The 17,455-nt window shown below is 41.8% G+C and overlaps 1 protein-coding gene across 4 annotated transcripts in view; it reads left to right on the forward strand.

The window, feature by feature from the left end:
• The window catches only part of slit1a (slit homolog 1a (Drosophila)), an 87,075-nt gene that overhangs the window by 23,732 nt on the left and 45,888 nt on the right, over nucleotides 1-17,455 (forward strand). The gene's annotated exons all lie outside the window — the stretch shown is intronic.

Genomic DNA, 17,455 nt, shown 5'->3' on the forward strand with positions numbered 1-17,455 from the left:
GAATGTTACATCGATGCTGTAGACAAGTTCATGAGTGTGTGTGTGTGTGTGTGTGTGTGTATGTGTGTGTGTGTTCACCTGTTGTGCATTGTAACCATGAAGGCCTGCAGTCACACCAATCTGACACCTCAAAGGGAGCAAAAGGGATGAAATATTCTTTGAGTATTGACTGATATTGCTAGAGTTTGACCGAGAGAAAAACAGACAGGAGGAAATGAATAAAGTAATAAAGTAGCAACAGAGGAGGAATAGGCACACCTTTAGCAATTATTATTCATATGACTATTTTAATCTTGATTTTTTTTCCTTGCAGCTTGTAAAAATTATCATTTCTCCTCCAAGAACAGTAATTTGTTTTTTCTCACTCCCCAACCTGCAATTGCAATATGATGCAGTCAAGTAAACAGAGGAAGAAGAAAAGGAGTGGGAAGCTTTTAAAATGAGGAAGAGAAGCAGTGGGTCTGAAAGTGACGGACAGTAACACTGGGAAGTGTAATTTTGTGCAAACACTGTAAATGTAGTTGGTGGACTACGGATAAGAAAGAATGAGGAGCAGGGAGCCGAAACATAGGACTCATCTATAGAATTTTAAAAGGATTTCCATCCCCTCTCATCTGTGTGGATGGACTGGGAAAAAGAGAGGAAGAGGGAGCCAGGGGCACCTGCAGTGGAGCATTAGCTAAAAGTCCCATTATCACTTCAAAGTCTGACTTTGCTAGGGAGGCCTGGGCGAAACTGGGGCCCACCAAAAGATGAAACACCACACGGAGATAGGAGTATAAAGCCCCTGCCTTCTTCAGCTCTTGCTATTCCCCCATTATCGCCCCCTTTGCTGTACTTCGGTTCCTCTCCATACCTTGCCCAAGTATCACTTCACTTCCTCCCCCACCATTACTTCCTTCCCATGTCTTATCAGTATCTTGAACACCTGGCTGCCTGGATGGCAAGCCGTATATAAGATTTCTTTGACTGCTGTTTCTTCCGGCTACATTTCTTCATCATCTGGCTTATAAAGGGCCTGGGGACCGGAGGCCCGATGAGCCCCAAGCTGTGGTAATGAGCTTGCGACCTCTTTCATGTGGAGATCAACCTGATGGATGGTGGGGGTGTTGGTGGTGTTGGAGTCCATATTACCGGGACTGAATTGTGTGTCATCAAAAAAGGAGAGTAGTAGGTCAACCCAGAAAAGTCCAGACATGGATATGTAGACACTTCCCATGAAGTCAAGACAGTCTCAGCCACAGACGTACAATAAAACTAAAGAATGGTGCAAATAATTTAACGTATTGTATGCTATGGCATTCCTATGTCCAATACAATATCCCCAGGAAACACTTCAATATTTACTGCCACAGAAGGTCATACATGTGAAGGGGGACAACGTTTTAAGTCAGAAATCAATAGCAGACAACATAGTATAACACTCCTCTCAGTTTAGTCTCTGAGATAGGCAACACCTCGCTCTTTCACAATGTGAGTAAGATGTATCCAGGGACAATGAAAGAGTGTCTGGGGGATGTTTGAACAGTCTGACATTCTTTGATTTGACTTTGCCTAGATGCAAAATCGCCACTCCCTAAATCCTTCTTGCTCACACCCGTTAAATCCTCTAAAGCCAATCTATGCATATGTGTGTGTGTGTGTGTGTGTGTGTGTATGTGTGTGTGTGTGTGTGTGTGTGTGTGTGTGTGTGTTAATCCGTAACGCCCAGCCACACACAATCATTGCCCCTCCCCCTGACACCTTCATTAGTCCCCCTGACAGGAATTACTTCAGGTTTGATGAGTGTCTTTTTTGACCACATCAAGTCATTAATTATCCTAATATTCCTTATCCGATTAAGATGATCCTTTATTTTTCATTGGAATGGATGAAATGTGTTGATAAATGCTATCAAACCCACAGATGCCTAATAAAAACCAAACCAAACACAACAAAAGCTAAAACCTTACTCTGACATTTGCAATCAGCACAGCTTAGAGCATTATTATTTTTGGAATTACATGATATCCACATTGCACACACAAGGTTATGAATCAAATTAAAAAAAATGTTTGAATTAGTTATTAATGGATGTATTTCTACATCCAATGTTTGCCATTTCTTCTCGCTGAATACAAAGAAAACATGCAGTTTTTATGGGTATAAGTATAAATTTGTGTGTGTGTGTGTGTGTGTGTGTGTGTGTGTGTGTGTGTGTGTGAGAGAGAGAGAGAGAGAGAGGGAGAGAGAGAGAGAGAGCAAGAAAGAGTAGTATTCACAGGAAGCAGAGTGAATTTGGCTAGGTTCCACTTCATAAAGCTGTTTTAAAAGAGGGGAGACATTCAAAGCTAACAAAGAGTTTTCACATGGAGAAGCTAAGAGTCTGGTGCTTGACAGCCACACTTCCTCAACACTCTTTGTACTCATGTTATTTCTTCTATCTTCCTTCTGCCCTCTCTCCTTTTTAGCCCTTTCTCATAAGTCAATTGATTAAACGCTTTTGATGACATATAAGAGTTAAGTGTACTATTTTAGGAGCAGTGGCTTCTAGGAGATGTTTACTTCTATAAATCTTGGTTGGAGGACATTGTGGCTGCTTTGTCAAAGATGAATTAATTATAAACAAATTGGCCAGATGATGACAGCTGGGTTTCACTTATTTTCTTTATAGTCAGGTTATGAATCAGGTACTTGGGGTCAACAGTCCAGAGCAGCGGAGAGTGTGGAAAAGAGGCGAAGAGTTGGGTCTAAGCAGGTTGGAGTGGGTGGAGAAAAGTGTCAGGGGTACTACTACGCAATAGAAGACTACCAGCCAGAATGAAACGAAAGGTATACAAGACAGTGGTTGGACCAGCGATGTTGTATGGCCTAGAAACAGTAACAATGACGAAAAGACAGGAGGCAGAACTAGAGGTCACAGAGATGAAGCTGCCATGGTTCTTTTTAGGAGTGACCAGGATGGATAGGATCAGGAATGAGTCTATCAGAGGAACACTACATGTTAGATGTTTTGGAGGGAAGGTCAGAGAAGCCAGTCTGCGATGTTTCGGTCATGTATAGAGGAGGGATAGTGAAAATATTGGACGGATGCTGCAATTGGAGCTGCCAGGCAGGAGGTCTCGGGGAAGACCAAAGAGAAGATTTATGGACATAGTGAGAGAGGACATGAAGGTAGTTGGTGTTGGAGAGGAGGATACAGAGAATAGGGTTGGATGGAGAAGGTTGATTTGCTGTGGCAACCCTTGAAGGGAAAAGCCGAAAGGAGAAGAAGTCTGGTTTTAGATAGTGAATGTGTGTGAAGATGTGTTATTATCCTGCACTGGCCCCACAGCACTCTAATTTTCTTTCAACTCCATACCTGCTTTTCTGGATATATAAAGGCATGTTGCTGCCCTTAAACCTCATAGGGCAGAAAGCAGGAGAACTGATTAACTTTGTTTCATATCACACAAATTGTAAATTCCTTGTAATGTAAAAGTCGGCAAAAGTCTACCGCTTATCCTGCACTTAGGGTGGCGGGGGATGCTGGGGCCTATCCCAGCTGTCCTCGGGCGAGAGGCGGGGTACTCCCTGGACTGTTCGCGAGTCAATCGCAGGGCCACATATACAGACAGACGACCATTCACTCACTCACTCATTCGGGGCAATTTTCCCAATTTTTTCCAGTTAACCCGCTGCATGCTTTTGGACTTTGGGAGGAAACCGGAGAACGTGGAAGAAACCCAAGCAGACAAGGGGAGAACATGCAAACTCCACACAGAAAGGTCCCCTTGTTGGAATCAAACGAGTGTCCTTCGTGCTGTGAGGCCGAAGCACTAACTACTGTCCCACCATGTCCTCATATAAAAGTGTTCAATCAAATTTTTTATGTTCCTTTGGCTGATTGTTGTCAATGGGAAGTAGCTGTGAATCTAGTTAGTCTAGCATAACAGAAACATTTTCATATTCAATAGTGTCAACTGTAACAGAGACTGAGGCAGTGGATAACATAATTTATTTTTTTTCTCTTTATTTTACTTCCCTGGCTTTTTCCCCAGTACTTCCTTTATTGTTTGTGCTTAAGTGGCGAGGATGTTGAAGTCGTATTGTTTTTGAGTTTTTTCCAAGTTTGGGACAGCAAGTCGAGCACAGAGGAGCAAAGTCGAGCAGAGTGATCAGTGGGGTTAGAGAAGCACAGCTTCGTTTCCCAGGCAGGCACCTTCTTTGTGACACGGTTAAAGATGTGTCCTAAGACCATTCCCATCACCCCTCATCCCCTCCACTCCCATTCTTCCATCCCTCCCTCTATCTCCAGAGAATTGCCTGCCCTTTTGCTCAAGCCATTCCGTCTCCTTGGAGCTCATTGTTCCTGGTTGCTAGGTGATAGCTGGGCCTCATTTGGTCACCTTGGATACGGGGGGACTGGGTATTTGGTGTAGGGTCAGGCCTGCAAGAGGTAATGTGAAGGTGCATGTGTGTGACTGCATTTAAGCACATCCAGGGTTGTATGCATTTGTTGTCAGCTATCAAAGTGTGTGTGTGTGTGTGTGTGTGTGTTTGGGCATCTGTGTGTGTGTTTGGTTAAGGTTCAGGCTTGACAGCACTGGCACAAAAGTATGGGGTGTGACAAACCCCTCCTTCACCATTTATTAGCCTATTCACTCACCCACTCCCTTGCATAGAGACAGGACGGGCCAGGAGGCAGCAGAGCTGTCAGTCAATGGCAAGGGGGAGGTGTAGAGAAGGTATCCCAGAAAACATCATTAATGTGTATTGAGAGCTGCTGTATCACCCTTAAAAAGCAAATTGAAGAAACATGGTTCTATTACAACTGCAACTTATACAGCACAGAAAGGCTACTGTCTTTAGCTGTCAGCACCATTTGGGGCACTTGCACCTGCTCTTGCTTGCTTTCATCCCTCCACCCATCGTTCTTTCACTGTCACACACAAACACACATGCAAAAAAACACTTTCTCCGTACATACACTGTATTCTCTTATTCTGTAAAACATAGACTGGGGAAGCCTCTTTGTCAACCTCTCTCCTGGATTCCGATCCTCAATCGTCGAGCTGGCCATGCCTGGCTGGCCTTGGAGAGCCCTGGAGTGCTTTTCATGAACCTTCACCAGTACACACTTGCAACAAACACACACACACACACACACACACACACACACACACACACACACACACACACACACACACACACACACACACACACACACACACACACCACACACACACACACAGCACATAAGCCTATGCTATTGCTGCAAAAGTTGAAGTACATTTTAAAAAGAATACAAGTCTTGATGCAAGATACAGAGTGATGTTTTGCAGAAAATAACCCATTCAAATTGACATCCTTCTCTCTTTTTAACTTTATGCCTGATAGTAAACCAGTCCTAGTTTGTGATTGTATGATTAGGCTGCAAAGGTATGCTTCTGATATCATTAGCATCTGCTATCCATTTTTGAGCCCTTAAGATCATTAAAGATGACTCATTCAGTTTTTGTGTGAGTCATCAGTATGTTTTGTGTCCTTTATACAACTTTTGAATACCTGAGACAGAGGATCTGCTCTGCCTCTGTTAGTAGCTTAGCACTGATTCTTCTCCACCTTATCTCTTCCTGTAGACATAAGAAGCCTCTCAGAGTTGTCTGTTTTGTCTTGACAGGAAAGTTACTTGTGACAGTCCGTAACCTAAAACAGATTTTCTGATGTGTTGCAGAAAGTCTTTGTGGTTTCTCTGCAGAAAAAGAATTCCCCCAGGGATTGGTTTTCCTCTTTCAGCATCTGCATGTGTGTACTCCAAAACCAACGCTGGAGCTAAAATAATTCCAGCTCAGCCACTGTCTAATCTTCTCAATACTCATAATGAGCCAGTTGGAATGTGGTATAGTGCCTTCACCTGAGTTGTAAGTGATAGTATATACGTATAAAGAAGATCCAACATGCCTGAGCAGAGGAGAAAGAGAGGAAAGTCTGGCACTACAGGGGGCATACCTGCCCCAAACACAAGGTGTGACCAGCCTCTGAGAGTTTTCTGTTCCGTCATTATGGCAGTGGTAATGGAGCACAAAATGGCTCTTGAACCTGAAAGATAACTTTAACTTGAAGTTTGTAATGCTGCCCAGGATCAGTTCCTGCTTTTCCTCACCCATAAGCAGTTTCCAGGAGTCACATTTTGAGTAATGGCTGTCTGATGCAAAGAAATTACTGAAAATATTCATGCACTTTTTTGATGTCTGAATTCTTCCATGGGGCTGCATGGATGTGTTGTTGACCTGAGACCACAGCATGCACTGCTGTCAGTGTGGCTTTGTCATTGGAGCAGTAACCTTTCTTTGTGCCCATGTTTGGGCTGCTACCCTTGCTTTGTGTGTCTGTGTGTATCAGAGTGTAGTGTGACTCCCCTTCTCCATAAATCACTGTCAGATTCCATTGGTACAAAACAAAGCTCTCTGCCAAAGCTTGGATAATGGGGTTGTTGGTGTGTGTGTATACGTGTGTTGGTTTGTGTTCCTGTATGTGCATGTGTGTCAAGCCCTTTGCTCTTTGTTAACCAGTCAGTTGCAAACAGCATTTATGAAATTTCACTGAGAATGTTTTTTTAAGAGGAATAATGTATGCAACACAGCGCTGAGTGAGAAAACATCCAACATTGATTTTCAAGGGGAGAGGGAGGATGGGGCCGGAGCTGCGCAGAAAGAATAGGAAATTGGGGTGATTGCTGCTGTGTGATGGAATAAACTACAGAGTTTCTGTCACAGTTTGTGCATGTGTTACTCTGTGTGTGTGTGTGTGTGCCACACAGGGGGCTGATAAATAAATGATGATTGAAATGAGAGCAGCTCTCCGTAGACATCTCCACTTCATGAGAAATGGCTGTTTACAACTACACACACACATACACATGCATAAGTGCGTTCACACACACACACACACACACACACACACACACACACACACACACACACACACACACACACACACACTCGCACGCATTCATACTCGCATACACCCTTGGGCATTTGCCACATTCATGCTTTACTAGAGCTGAGCAATATACTGTTGCTCTTTCCAGGAACATGCCCATTCTGTAAATTTAAAAGTGTGTGTTCCCACTCTCAGGTCTTCATAATATCATAGTGCTTTTCATTCATGATGACAGTGAAGGGATGGGAAGCATTTCTGCGAAGGCCAAAATCAACACACACATGAACATACATATAAACACCTACCTTGTGAGAGAAGCTGTAGAGCATTAGTGAGCTCAGCAGAGCAAACACAATGATAAAAGCAGGATTTGGGGAGATTCTAATGGAAGGAAGCAGCGGGAAGGGAGAAGATTTATCCCCAGTATCCTTGCAGGCCTGGGCAAGACAGATGCCTGGAGATTTCTATCCAAACAGTGAACGCCGCTGACTCATGGTTCCTGTGCATGCTCTGTGGGTTGTCCCAACATATTATTACTTTTCTCAGGAAATGCAGCTGTCTATTTTTCAGACAAAACCTGACCTTTAACATTCTCCTGACAGTAATTGAACCAGTGACATTCTAGATGAGCCGTGAATGGAGGTTGTGGCAGAGGTGGGCTGCGCATGAAAGAAAGACGGATTCATAGGTGTCAAGAAAAGGGCATGTATTACAAAGAAGATTCCCACAGTTTAATTGTTTTGTGACATTTTAAACATTCCATGTCTTGGCAGTTAAAGCAAATGTTGAAATGAGAGAAAGTGGAGGAAAACGACAGACTAGGGAGAGGATACTCGAAATGGTTACATGATAGGGATGAGTATGGAATGTGGTAGTGTTTTGAATTACAGACAGGAAAATAAACTCTTTAAATGTTTGGGAAACAGATGATCTCTTGTTAAGTTTGCATGCATTAGACTTGTGTGCACAGCACAGAATGCTTTCTGTCTATGTCTATGAAACCAATTGTTTATGTATTCACATGTGCAAATGCAATCCTTTGTATTACTTAGATCATACAAACATGAACATGTGTTGGTGAGAGGCCTGTGGAATGTCTTGCAAATGCACTGCTAAGGTTTATTGCAGTGCAGGTAAACTAGCTGAAGTATCACTTTTACTGAGTTAATTCACACATCAACTAGTACATTTGTCTGCCAATGGCTACATTGGATGTAATTTCCATTGACGTCTCAACATATAATGAAGCGTATAACCACATTAAATATTTGACGTCATAATAAAGCATAAGGTTGTTTTTTGGTGGACGGATAAAATACAGAAACAATAAAATGTGTCTGACTGAATATTGAAGGTTTTTTAAGGACCTTGGGCTGACTGCAAGTTGAACATTTGATCCCAGTATGGTCGGACCATAGTCTTCTAACTTTACATGGAGCTTCAAAATGTAAATGGGAGATTTTACAACCTGCTGTACTGTGTCCTGGGTACTATGTCACTGGGAGCTTGGTAGCCATAGTATTATCCTTTCTGTATAAGATCCTCTGTGTGAAGTGGCCAGTATTCTGTTGGTCACAAGAAATCTACTACTCATAGAATAACACTCCATCTCTATCTCTATCTCTTTATGATGCCAAGGCCAGTTCAGATTTTCCAAAAAAAATGGGAAATAAGGTTTCATTTTAAGGTAGTACTGCATTCTCCAGCCCACATTGATCTCCTATTGACAAATCTAATGAGCGTGGACGTGAAGCACAAAGTCTTGCCACAAAGACATCAAAGTGCTGCCGCTCTGACTGGCCAACTGAGAGACCAGCCTCCAGGCAGACACCCAGGCTGCCAAAACCCCTGACTTTCTGGTGGGGGAACGGGGGGGGGAGCCATTGGAGGTGGAGGGAGTCTTGGCACCGTTTCAAAGATGTTTGTATATCTCCATCTCTTATAGATAATCTCTTCACATGTACTTTAAGTGCAAATGAAGCAACTGGGGACGGTACAATTTTCCTAATCACTATATTGAACACTCCTCACTGTAGGCTACATCTGAGCCTGTTGGCTACACACGCACACAGTAGCCCAATACCTTATCCTCAACTGTCTTATCTAACTGGTTAAATCCTAACCCAAACTGAGTTCTAAATCCAAACCAATCGTCCCATTCTCTACCCTTATCTGGTCATTTAATCGGTCCAAAATTTTGTCCTCATCGCCACAATGGATCAACAACTATGGTGGAGTGTTCTTACTTTGAAATATAGTTAAATGCACTCCTCAACAAAAGTCTTGCAACTAGGTAACCCGTTGGCTTAATGCCTTTTCATTCCCCTCTTTCAACAGCAAATAAGAGAAGGGGAAAAAGCAAAATCCAAAAGCAAATATTGGCGTTCACAGACAAAGGCATTCCAGACAGGGCTGTCACTCTCACTTGCTCACCCATCCTCCTCCAACCCTCTATCTCAGACCTCCACACCTACCCTCACTCCTATTCCTTCCTTTATTACCATATGCGGACCCCTTTCAATAGTGAGCAAGGCATCTTTGCTCTCTGTGACACTTGTTTTAAATCCAGTTTGATATATGTGTATATTTTTGAAGATCTGTATACAGTCTCTGGTGCTTATTTTAGAACGAGAGTCCACAGAATATAATTCTTCTACAGAGTTCACTTCACTTCCTTTAAAGTACAAAGTGAACCATGACGTGTTTTATTATTTGGGGGCTCTACTTCTGTGTCAATTTTGAAATAATTTATCACATATGATAAATGAAGAGTGACTCTTACGGTTTATAATGCTATAGAACTGTTTGTTTTTTTTATCTTGTATTGATAAGGAATATCCATATTTGGCATACGTATGTTCCACTCTGAAAGAAAGTAAGTTTATTTCCATGATCTTGGCTGTTTTACAGGCTATTCTTCTCTGTTAAGTGGATTCAGTTATTTTTAAAAATACTAAGCCTGATAACCAAAGATGGAAATTGTTGTGCAAACACTTTTCCATTTCGACATGTATCTAATGCTAACCTACTTTTTAGTAGTCCTTCCACTCTCTGCTGTTTTCCTCACTCTTCTGCCTCTGGGGGTTCAGATGTCATCCTCATCCTTGTCATAGGATTCTAATGGATTGGTCACGCTCAGAGCCCAGCCTGACTCACAGTGCTGGGGTGAAAGGTCATGGCTAGGGTTAGATAGGAATCTCATAAAGGGAACATCCACTTGGCTTTTACCAGTCAGACCTGTGCACTTGGGTGCATGTGGATTATTTTCTCAGTAAACACCTTTTCTGTGCTCATATGAAGGGTAGCAGGGCTTGCTGTGGGCTAGGAGGTGGGGATGGGGCAAGAAAATAAATAGGAAAGTTCAGCTGCAGGATGTAGTGTTGTCATGTAAGCACACACAAATCTCTATTTACACACAGTTTTGTGCACAGCCGACCTCCCTGTGTCTGGGATATTCATCACAGCCTTGCAGGGGCCTCCTGGTCTTTGTATTGGTGAGAACTGAAAATCATAGTGGGTAGCTAGGCAGACATCTAATGCAGTCTGTAATTATGTGTAGGTGCTTTATTGCTGCATGGTTTCATGATGATTTAGTTCTCAACTTGCTTGGTGAAATTTTTCAACCCTAAGACACACAAACCAAATGTACGTCTAGAAACAAGAAGAGTCCACACACTGTGATTTACTGCTTGAAGCAGTGCCAGCTCTCATTATTATTATTATTATTATTATTATTTTTTTCAAGAGCAGTGTACTGGCTTTTTTGTCATATTTCTTTTTGATAGATGTTGGATTTTCTTTTTAGCAGACTTTTTTTCCTGAGGCAGTTTTGGTGTATTCGGGCTCATCAGGCAACATTAATGATGTACATATTTCAATTCTGTGCCATAAATTTCTCCCCCCCATTGCTTGAGTGATTTTATATTGCCATTCTCTGTCATACCCTGTCCCCCCCTCTATCTTTATTATCCTTTGTTTTTCTACTGCAACCACTCCCACCTCCACCTTCCTTTGAAATTCTCACTCCTTTTTCTGGGTGGTGAGCTTTAATTTCATGCCCCTTGCTCTGGCATTTGGTCCTCCAGTGACTGCCAGGCTGGCTTTGTAACACACAGCTTCCTCAAGCCACTCAAATCCGCACCCACAAACACACATGCAGCCACAAAAATGCCTGCTCTCAGCCCTGACATATTCACAGGCATGCATGCAGAACCTTTGGCAATTAAATTATCCAGAAGTTGCTTTCAAGATTTGTCAGAGAAGTGATTATTCTACACAAGTGTGGCATTATGGACTTGAGTCAGAATTCACAAACGGAACAAAAAGCCACTGTATTCCCAAATGTGAATTATTGCTGTGTAACGATAGTAGCCTCATCAGATTGCAGATTTGAACTCTGCTGGCTTACATTAATTATTCTGCACAAGCAACCACCAACTCTGGGCATTAATCAGTCTCTGTGCTAATGTTTGTGGATGATGATTGATATGGATCAGCCTCCATTGTACTGAACTGGGAATGTTTCCTTTATTAGGGAATGTTTATCTTTGGATGCTTTGTCTAAAGATGTACGTGTCTGTGTGTGTAGGGGTGTGTATTTGTGAGTGTGTGTGTGTGCCTGTGTTTGGGCACCGTGGCTGTACCTTTATTAGGGATCATCAGCTTGGACACACAGACTAAATCAAATTATATCCTCGCTCACAAGCAAGCCTTGCATGATGAATAGTAGACTGCTGTTCAGCTTTTAAATTTTTCTGCCCATGAAGTACAATCTGATTTGTTCAAAAAATCAATACACTCAGAATGAATAAATAAATAGACAGATAAAAAGATAGATAAATTGATCTGCTTCACATCTGATTCCAGAGAGGGTCTCATCTTCCCTGGATGATACAGGGGCAATAGTGTGAATACTTATTTGGTCTGTAACCACCTGCTGTTGTGCTGTCTTTGTTTCATGATATCGTTTACTAGTCACAGCTTCACTCACTCTCCTGCCGACAGCATATGCAGGCTGTCGGTGTAGGAGGATGAGGGTATTCCAGAACAGCAGGTGTTCAAGACAGAGTAAACATCCAGAGTAATCGCTAATGTCCATTGTTCAGCTCTTTTTCACTGGACCAGTTCCCTCCACTATAGCACAGCTGGGACTAACTTCACTGTCCTCTGCAAACACACAAAAAACACAGACACAGACACTACACTCAAAGGCTTAGTCACATTTCCAGCCGGGTACCTTTTGTCTCCTAGCAACCAGCACCTTTACAATTTCTGCCCTTACGTTTCTAGTTTGTACCGAGAATTCATCCCAACATCGAGATTACTCCAATACACACACTCACACAGACACACACACAGACAAGTGTTCGGTTTTGACTTGCAGCCTGAGGGAAATTGAATCTGAAAAGTATTGGGCCGTTGGCTCTTGTGGAATGACTCGCTCCATGCTGTGAGGTTAATGAAGAGCACTGACAGAAAGAGAGATACAAAATGAACGCCCAGGGGCTTTAACTCCCTTTTTTTTTTAAACTTTGACCAATTTCTCATACTCTAGCTGTAAATATATATATATTGTTAGAATCAGAATAAATCATCAGCACAAAAATCTTTTCCATGATAAATAGCATTTCCTTCAACGCTCAAAAGTACTGGGTGCACTGGAGTGTATAATAAAGTAGTCCTGTGCTTTGCACTTATTGTAGAAGCAGGAGGATTTAAGAATAAATAAATACCCCCATAGAATGAAAGATAAACAAAATTAAAAGACAATACATCAAAAATGAAACTGTGAAGCACAGATACAATGGTTACTTTATTTTACAATGTGTAAGCACGCATTTGTGTACGAGTGATACATGCCAGAGCAAGTACAGCAGTTTGCCCTCCTGGCAATCTCATGTAATATTCATAAAAGGTTTCCATAGTCTCAGAGACCCCGCAGTTATTTATTCATAGCTATGAATGCCTTAACTGACCCATGACATATGCACACACCTGTCCTACAAAAGAAATTCTGCCAGCTTAAACCAATATACAAACACCAATAAGTTCTGCTGACCATTAGTTAGCCTTAGTGTCTTTAATTACAGAGTAATCCCCCAAAAGTGAGCAGTAAAGTCATGTGGATAAATGTGCAAGGTCATTATATTTGTCAGACAGAAAAATCTCAAGCTCTCTACAAAAACAGACAATCTGAACTCTTCAGTTCTCATCATTGCATTATTCTGAATGCACCTGCAAAAATCCCAGGTAATAAAAACATTTCACATTCAACAATGAGAAACCAGTTGAATAACTATTTGCCCTGTCATTTGCAGTAGTATCTAAAATAGCATACTTTTACACTGTGACACCCACCTTCAATTTATGTCACAGCAGTATCATCAGCACCTAATCTTGGATTTAGCAAACAACTTGTCACCCCTATTGTGTTATTTGTGAACAGATGAGCACAGATACTGTGATGGGAGGCCTGAGGTGCTGCTGATTACAGCGCCTTCTTGCTACTCTAAGATAAGATGTGTGTAAGTGTAGTAGTGTTGTGTGTTTGTGCACACATTGCTCACAAGATGTGTTTTACTATATGAGTGTGTCCTGTGGACGATAAGGTGATACATGCTGGGGGTGTATTGTTGACTTGACATCAGCTACAATGCACCTGTCTCATCCATTATGTTAGGCAGCATAAGTAACGCAAAGAACAGCCTGCAGCTTTGTATGTCACTTCACCTCTGGAACAACAAAATTTCCCACACAGGGCAATGCAGCCATTTCCCCACCAGCAAAAGTGATGTATGTATGAATAAGAATAAAAACCCTTACATTTTAACATAGTAATGATAAAGCAAAAGAAGCTTATTTCAATCTATGAAGTTGGGAATTACTTATGCAATCAGAGAAGGTGCACTTCAATGGAAATGGAACCACTTTTTATGAATAAGGTCTGACATGGCGATAATTTAACAGTCATAATAAAATACATCAAACAGTTACAATCCACATGAAAAGTAATGCATATAAATGTGGATGAAAACTCATCTTGTGATGATGGATCTTCTAAAGACATGACCCACCAGGTATGCTGCTACCTGCTTGAAGAGATCTAAATTTGTTGCCCCGACCTTTCGTGCAATTTTCTTTTATAATTTACAAGAAGAAGGCTTCATCCAGTTATTTGATTCTCGGTGAGAATGTGTATTACATTTGGTTATGAGAGCTACACATAGACATGTTGATTTGTGTAAAAGTTGTACCTTCATCGGGGGGCTCCCGATGAGGAACTAGTGTCTTATCCAAGGTAAACAAGGGATAACTCTGCTAATTAATACTCCTAACTAACTTTTAACCAACTGAAATATTGAAAATTAAGTGGTTGGTCTGGTGGAAAAAAGAAAAGAACTCATCCATACCAATAGAGCAACTCCCAGTCATGAAACATTCATATATGTCTATTTTCTTTTAAAGTATTCAGAGATCCCTGTCAAACCTGGCTAAAGGAACTGAAAAAAAAAATTCAGTCTGACAAATAAAATGTCTCAAAATTGATTCTGACATGAACTATTTGGTTAAGGTGTCCTTGACTCTTTATACCTAGGCGGGCCCTTTATTTCAGCTTCCAGAGGAATTTCGGCAGATCAGGTGAGATTCAAAGATTTTCTTCAGTGATGACCTTCCTTCTGGTCCAGTCCTCTTCTCTGTCTTGTCTGATACTTTCCATGTGAGGTTGTTGCAGTTGGAGCTTAAAATAATGGTTGGGAGGTTTCATGATTGTGAATCTGGAGCAAGCAAGAGCCAGTGCAGTAGTTCCAGAGAGAGAAATTATCTATGCAGGGGGTCATTCTGGTCAGCCTTCGCAATTTCCTCTGCACTCACGCATTGTGTACATTTATTTTTTCCTCCACTTTGGCCGAGGAATGTTTTCCGTCTCTGTCTAAATTTACCTTTTGACCCATTCAGAGTACATGTAGTCTAAGTGTTCAGTTTACGTGTTGATTGAAATAGGTCTTGACAGTATGTTTTTAAGTGACAGTCCTCTGATCTAGTATCCGGTGCCTGTGGTTAGGCATGGTAGATCTGTCATCATAGCAGCTCAATAACTCTGACCTCAGACCAGCACTTCCAGGAAATAGCTGTCATCTGATATTCAGGGTCAGTTCTCCAATTTCTAGGTAGCCAGCTATTCCCTAAGATGCACCTCCAACTAGTTTAGTAAGACCACACATTGTGTGTGTGTGTGTGTGTGCGTGCGTGCGTGCGTGCGTGCGTGCGTGCGTGCGTGCGTGCGTGCGTCTAACATATTGTGTCTTTTTACTCCTGACTCCTTGAGTGTGCCCAATCTTGCAAAACAATTGCGTGGCTATTCTTGGAAGTAGAGATATTTTTTTCTAATTTGGTGTGGGTCTCTTGGCTAATATACGGGCAGGTAATGGGACAGATAATAGACCTGTTGAGAGGGATGCTTTCTCTTGGCCCTTGTCCCCTCCCTCTGCTTTTCTCACATCTGTCTTCTATTGTTTAACAGGTAGACAACATGATTGATGGACAGAGCTTGGCTGTGTCCGTGAGCAAAGCCATACTATCGTACACTCCTCCGTCAGTTGATAGCCCCTGTAAGTGTTTGTCATGATCGATGCCACTCAGCCGTGCTCCATCACTCAGCTTGACTGCCAGTGAAAGGATTGGACTCACTCACAGAAACAGAAGTAGACAAGATGGCAAAGAAAATTTGGGGGGAGCTGAGACCCACGAAGACAGATAGACTGTCTCTCTTCTTTCTTCATCTTATTAACTCTTTCATTAGCTTTACGGGTGGCAGCGCACAATGCAGCCAAATTTATTCAATCTTATGGTATTTTTAAGCCCACAAGTACACATAGACATCGTGAATCATTTACGAGGAAAGCAGAGATGTGGGCAACAGTTAAACTGGAATCATCTTGATCTTGGATGAGTGTGTGCGTGCGTGCGCGAGTGAGTGTGAATGCGTGTGCACGTGTGCAAATATGTGTGCATGCGTGCACATGTAAACCCTCATGTGGACTTGATAACTTCTACTGACATTGTGTTTTCTCTTGGTGGTTGTTGAGTGTTCCAGTCTGTGAACACTGTGTTTCTCATTGGCTGGTGAGCTGTAGATGATTAGAGTGGAGTCCATCCATGAAATCCCCTTCAGGTCCTGATGAAAAGAGACAGTTTGTGGATGTGTGTGTATTATGAGAACGGAGAGTGGTGCAGTGTTATGAGGGTTGTATTTTTCAACATTCGAATAAATCAAACCCTCTCCTGATACCTCCACATTCTCCACTTTTTCCTCCTGTAGAACATTAGTCATTTGATATTTATAAATGACTCTGCAATGGCAACCTGTGGGGTTACAAATGACCTAATGCTACTTGATGGCTTATTTCGTGAAGTGATTGTAAAAATAAGAGAAAGCTACACAGACTTGAATGAAATGACATACAGTTCTGTGTACCACTAACATTTTCCCTAACTCCAGTCATTTTACTTGACATTTGCTTTTGAATGGCAAAAATGAAAGCAGATGTACAAAGATAAACAAATGATAACTTGTGCTGCGTTTTGTCCTGGTGCAGTATTTGTTTTTCATTAGGGTTCTTGTTGAGCCTATATTTATTCCAAAACAGGGACTTTCTCTTACACATCGTGCGTGCTTGTGGGTTCCCTGCATTTGCATCCACGCATGACAATTTGTTTGAAAACAAATGGAGGATTTTATTTTGAAGACTGTGTTTTGACCTCTTTTTGATAATGGTAATCATGATGATAACAGTCGTGGTGTTTGGCTACCATGTCCAGACAGACTAGGTTTAGCATCAGAACAGGAAAAACACGAGCGAGACTGTTGGATGGAAACAAGGAGTCGGCTTGTTTATAAATCATTTAGTGAAAAAGACAAGGAAAAGAAGTGAACAGGATGGGGAGCATGGGGGTAAGCGAGAATGTGCTGATACTCTTGACCGCACACAGAAACATTCAATCACTCTTTCTCTGAGCCACACAAGCAAACACACATAAGCGCCTGTGATTTGGCACCGTCCCAAAGGCCCCGCAGCCTCCATTCATTTTCTTCACCTCTTCCTATTTATGTTGTCCCCCGCTCTTAACACCTTCCCTCTTTTTTTGTCTGTCTGATACTGTAGGTTCATTCTCCTCTGCAGTTCTTTGTGTTCTAGCCAACAATATGTCTTCACATTATTTTTTTTTTTACTTTTAACAAGTACATCTTTATAGACTGAATCCACTTTGAAATTCACTAACAGGCTTTAATCATGTGGTAATATCTGTATTCCCTATAATTCCCTCTCTGTATTCCTCTTTTTCTCTGTCATTCCTCTACAACTGTCTGTTAGCCAATGACTTGCTGAAACAACTTCTTCACTGATGGGTCGAAGCAAGAGGGAGGCTCCGGTCCCATGCCAGATCTGATTTAGTTGACACTGATTCCTTTTTTTCCTGTCCTATCTACCTCATACCGTTAGAAGCCAAGCCAACTGTTCAGACTATGAAAAATTACTAATATTATTCGGTT

The sequence above is a fragment of the Fistularia commersonii genome, chromosome 2 (assembly GCF_037954325.1).
Source record: "Fistularia commersonii isolate RoL2024-O1a breed Wild chromosome 2, RoL_Fcom_v1.0, whole genome shotgun sequence".
Taxonomy (NCBI): Eukaryota; Metazoa; Chordata; class Actinopteri; order Syngnathiformes; family Fistulariidae; genus Fistularia; species Fistularia commersonii.